This window comes from Haemaphysalis longicornis, unplaced genomic scaffold (assembly GCF_048455015.1).
Source record: "Haemaphysalis longicornis isolate Haplotype H1 unplaced genomic scaffold, Haemaphysalis longicornis Haplotype H1 scaffold_1, whole genome shotgun sequence".
Classification (NCBI taxonomy): Eukaryota; Metazoa; Arthropoda; class Arachnida; order Ixodida; family Ixodidae; genus Haemaphysalis; species Haemaphysalis longicornis.
The window spans coordinates 437,717,106-437,722,742 of NW_027526203.1; positions in this window are offsets into that span (position 1 = coordinate 437,717,106).

The window sequence follows — 5,637 nt, forward strand, 5'->3', positions numbered from 1 at the left end:
AGGCCACTGGTAAATCGAGTCGCCCCCCCCCCCCCACACACACACACACACACACACATCACACAATTTTTTTCTTTGGGTGTGTGTTTGGGGACGGGGGGGAGGCGACGCATGGCCCATTCGTTCACCCTCTGCGTACACCATTGTCGGGGGTATCTACTACGCTGTGAAAAATGTCTATCGTTTTTTGCCCAGAGCTGAGGGCGCAAAGCCTATACCAATCCCTCTCATTAATTTCATAGCGTGAGGGACGCAGGTGCGATACCGATCACGGGGAGCTGGTTTTTTCTTGAGGCGCTTGATGTGCTTTCGCTTCTCAATCATCGTTTTGAGAAACCCATTGTCGAAGGTTGGCTTTCCTGCAGGTCGTTTTGGCACGACATAGAAAGCCAGCAGGGAGGCGAAGAAAGCTTCCCTTTAAGAAAAACGAAACCCTTCCGTCCGGGAATCGGTGCACGCCGCGAAGCTTGACCTCAGTGAACACGAAAACGAAATAGCAAAAAACTATAATTATCTCCCATTACTCAGAAGAGGCTTAAGAGGCTGGATAAGGCCCTTTTTCGTACGCGGACCTAGCCTCCGGTGCAAAACAAGAAAAAAGGATTGATTGATTTCATTTGATTGTAGGGTTTTAACGCGCCTACGCAACGCGGGCGATGAGGCGCGCCGTAGTGGAGGGCTGCGGAGTAATTTGACCACCTGGGGATCTTTAACGTGTGCCGAAATCTCCTACACATGGGCGTTTTTGCTTTTCGCCTCCATCAGAAACGCGGCCGCCGCGGCCGGGCATCGTACCCGCGACCTCGTACTCAGCAGCGCAACGCCTTAGCCCCTGAGCCACCGCGGCGGGCAGACGGAAGGACGGTAACAGTCAACAGCTCGCTAATCTTTGGAATCTCGTGCTCAGTTGCTCCAGAAATAAAAACGTTGAATGTTTTTTTCCCAGGACTGCGCGCCGCAAACACTTCTGATCTCTTTCGTAAAAAAAATGAAATAAAAAGAGCGCTGTTGTCCACATTACTCACAAGAGGCTAAATGACGACTTGCGAAAAGTTCACATACGCCTCCCGGGTCAGACACTAACTTGTAACCGTCCGAAAGGGTTATGCTATGGCGTGCTTGACGTGTGCGGAACTTAATATACCGCCAGAACTCACAAGGGGAGTGGGAAAGACGTGATTCAGTGTAGTCGTTAAACGTATTGCCCCGGGCAAGCAATTTTTCGCTAAGGATCGCCATTACTTGAAGCTTGCGAGAGAAGATGGGTCATTGTGGACCTTAAACAAGCGGTGGAATTGACGTTTTTTTTTTTCTTTTTTCGAAACGCGCTCGTAGCTCGTGACTGAACCAAAATGGAAACTTAGTGGAGCGATTTTGCCATTTTGGGATGTGCTGGTCGATAGCGTTTTGTACAATATTGGTGAGATCTTGGGCGGCAACGTCCACACAAGGCGCGTTGTACACAAAGGCCCAGTCAGCGTTCTCAAGGGATTGGGAAAGGGATATGTAATCACCGCCAGCAAAGTAGCATCTTAGAATGGTCACGCTCCTGTCGCGCACCACGAAAGCGTTCATTTTTCCGTATACTCTCCGCTTGGTGTACCCGTAAAACGCGCTACTGTAGAGCGTGACTTGGGTGCAATGATGGATGTAAAACTACTCTTGAACTCACATGTGAACTACCTGACCAACCGAACGCTTGGTGTGATGCCACCAGTAAATTCACCGACCGATCATGCTTTTCTTCACTCTACCGCGCCCTGATTTTGCCGAAGCTCGATTTTGCCAGTGCAATTTGCAATTGTTTAAACCCTTCATCATCCCTTCGAATACAAAGGATTCAGAAGCGCTTTACTAGAACGGTATTTTATCGTTGCTCAGCAGCGAGCCATTATGGGCACGGTCGGCTTCTCACGCTTCTCAATCTTGTTGAGGTATATATTAGGCGCTCCAGGCGTGACATGGTTTTTCTTTTTAACTGTATTCATTCCAAGTTTGGCTGCCCTTGCCTTGTCAGCTCTGTTCACCTGCGAGTGCTAAGCAGACCACTACGGCCGCATGGCTGCTTTCATGTTGACAGAACACTGAGGCTGGCACCAGCCAGCCCATGCCAACATGCCTTTAACAGTCTGTTTTTATCTTCTATTGACATTTTTTTTTTGCAATGACAGGGTTCTTTTTAAACGATCCTTGAGAAATTTGACATTTTGAATGAACATGTTGCGGAGAGGATGCACCTGCACTTTTCCCTCTTTTCTTGTGTTTCTGCGCCAAAAGCACCACCTTGCTTATACTTGTACGTGTTCATTAGGGCATACTCCGCAGACGACTTCCGAGCGCTCGTTATGCTGAAAATATTCTGCCTTCTTTAATCACTCTCCTCTTTTGTAATATCTCCACATTTAGTGCTGCCCAGTTTTGATTTATTTCCCTTTGTATATGTTCTTTTTAATAAATAAATAATCAAATAAATAAATAAATAAATAAATAAATAAATAAATAAATAAATAAATAAATAAATAATTTTTTTTTGCACCCGGACGTAGTCTTCGGTGTACAAAAAAGCAGGAAACGAAGCATAGCGAAGTTCTGTGCTTAGTTCCGTGCTTAGTGCTATCGAAAAAAAAAGAAAGCATTGATGGTTTTTGCCCCAGAGTTAACAGCCCATCTAATTCTTCTTGCAAAAAAAAAAAAGAAGAGTCAGGAAATATTGCAATGAGTAATTTTGTAATAGATTAGAGGAAACCAGTAATTGAGTTGCAAGGATCGTTACTTCTTAAAGGCAGTAATTGAAGCTTTACAAAATTACGGTAAAAGGTGATCGATCACAAGTAATCCGTTACTTGTAACGTGTTACGCACAAGTCTGCTGAAGGGTCAACAGCGGGAATGTGCCGCAATTCTTGCGTTGAAGGTAGCCCGTGGCGTGTGGATAGCAAAATGCGTATATAGGGAAGGCTGCTCCAACGTAGATACTTTTTCAGTTTCGGAACTGCGCCCTCCAAAGCGGGCGCGACTTTACCCTAGGCGCTGAGAGGGCGCTCCGGTCGCCAGTTGCGCTGTGCCGGCGGCTGCGCTGCGGCGGCAGCTGCGGCAGCGTTGACGGTGTGCGCGGCCGGTCCGCTGGTCTCAAAGTTGCGGCCGCGGTGTAGTTGCGTATCTGCCCTACAAGTTTCTTCTTTCCGCTCGCGTTTGTTTTTGCCCTTGCCCGAGAAACTTGCCTTTTCAGTGTATTCGGTTTGGGATGCTATTGAACAGTGCGGCCGCGGGTGAAAGCATTTCGTGACTCCATCAACATGCCGTGTTTTCTTTCATGTGCTGGGCTTGGTGCAATGCCGACTTGCTTAACTCGCAGTCGGCTGTACGGGATTTTCCAGCCCACTTTAGCAGTGATGCTCGTGAGGAGGCTGGGCACATGCATCGTGCATGAGGCACGTGCTTATGCCCTTTACAAAATGTACAACTGTGAGGAGACCCGCCGCGGTGGCTGAGCACGAGGTCGCGGGTTCGATTCCCGGCCGCGGCGCCTGCTTTTCTGATGGAGGTGAAAAGCAAAAACGCCCGTGTGTACGAGACTTCGGCGCACGTTAAAGCCCTCCACTACGGCGCGCCTCATCGCCTGCGTTGCGTCGGTGCGTTAAACCCCACAATCTATCAACTGTGAGGAGGAGGACGGAATGTAGCCTCATGCTAATAAAAACTATTATTAAAACAAAACAGACTAATGGACAAAAACCAAAATTCCTAATGCTAATTCAATATAACTATAAAACATACATTTTAAGTCTCAGTACAAAACGTCCTATAATTTATCCAGGATTTTGGGTTAGCTTTACTTACGGAACAATTTGATTTCTTTGAAAATACGAAGGATACGCGGATGTCTTTTATAAAGAAAGCATGCAGTTGCTGCGCATGGTTATCCGGAAATATCATTCGTGCTGCAACGAACTTGCGCAATTGGCATGCCAAGCGAAATCGTGTGTGCACTTGACAGCTACTTCTACGCGAAAATTCATTTAAAATGCTGTCGTTCTTGGTATTTTAGCCCCCACTAAAAATAACAGGGTGTACATAATCAACAGGGCCTTGCATAATCGACCCGTTTCCAATAAATAGCGAACTGGAATAGCCCGGCAACAAAATGTTGAACAACTTCCGAGAACAGTTATTTCTTTTTGAGTACGCAGCCAGATTACAACCCGAGATGCCGAGGCGGAACGCTACGGGAGTGCCGGCATTTGCATGAAGGCGAAGTAGTCCAAGAGCGAAAAAAATCACGTGACCACCAACCCTACGTGACATGTTACCCCACGTATTTTTTTTTTTTCTGGTGACGTTATATTTTTCTGACATTCTGTTGTTTTTCCACGCGCGCGCTGCATTTGCACGGTCGACGTTCTCACGTGGGGCCCATTATTCTTCTCTGTGCCTGCTCTAGGTTCAAGCGCACAGAGCTTTTCTTGCGCGCTGACATCCCAGCGCTCACATATGCGGTTTACGTAATGCTTTCCTTCCGTCTGGAGCAGGAAGGCGAAAGCCACTAGTTAAACGCTCCGCATGTTTGCTGTGCGTGCATGGGTGGGCACACACATTTGGTAATTGTGTACATTCTCGAAAGCAAACAGCTACAATAAACAGCTAGAAGACAACGAAATTTTTTGCCACTTGTTTGGTTCTTCCACACTTCCAGAAGAGCATGCATATAAGCGTGCTCCAGTCGGCTGAGCTCAAAGTTTCGGCGTAGTTTCGTGTCTCTACAAGTTTCTTCCTTTCGTTTGCGTTTGTTTTTGACCCCTGCGCGCGAACCTTGCCCTTTCAGTGCGTTCAGTTTATGACGCTATTGAACAGTACCGATTTCATCGAGGATTTCGTGACTCCGTCAAGACGCTGTGTTTTCTTTGATGAGCCTGGTTTACTGCAATGCCACGTGCTCCGCACCTGGCTGTACGAGCAGATACAGAAGCAACACTCAGAAGTGTCACTTTTTAGCGGCGTCATCGGATCAATAGCTTCTCATCCAATAAAAAAGAGCGAATCCCCGCACGGACAAAAATAAGCAAAACGCGCAAGGTATGTGGACTTCATTTTCTCGAAGAGGAGATTGCGATCATTAACATGAAGTCGTCGAGATCGGCCGGGCTTAGGCACTGAAGGAAGGTGCAGTTTCCGTTAATTTTCCCAACTTGCCCAGCAACTTGTTGAGGAAGCAGACTCTGCGGCGGTCTCCGAAAAAGAGAAAGGTAGCGTCTGCGCACGAGTTAGGTGATTACAAAACGAGAGCACTTTCCCAATGAGCGACAAGAGGAGGTCTCTAAGGCGCCTGTTCCCCAGCAATACACCGACTTTTCTCAGATAGTCGAGAACACTGCGGCAATACGGCTCCCAGCCAACTGGAGAACGGCAGCACTCGAAGAAGAACCGGGGCAGCGTCGGCAAATTGTTTTTTACTGGGCCAGAAAGAAAGCGGGGGCCTACACAATCCCGTAGAGCGTTGTTGTGAGGGACGATATCACCTATGTTGTCTACTGAACGGGAAGCTGCTTCAACAGTCGTGTGAGGAAATATCATTCGTGACGCAATAAATTTGCGCAATTGGCATGGCAAGAGAATTTGTGTGCTCGCTTGACAGCCACTG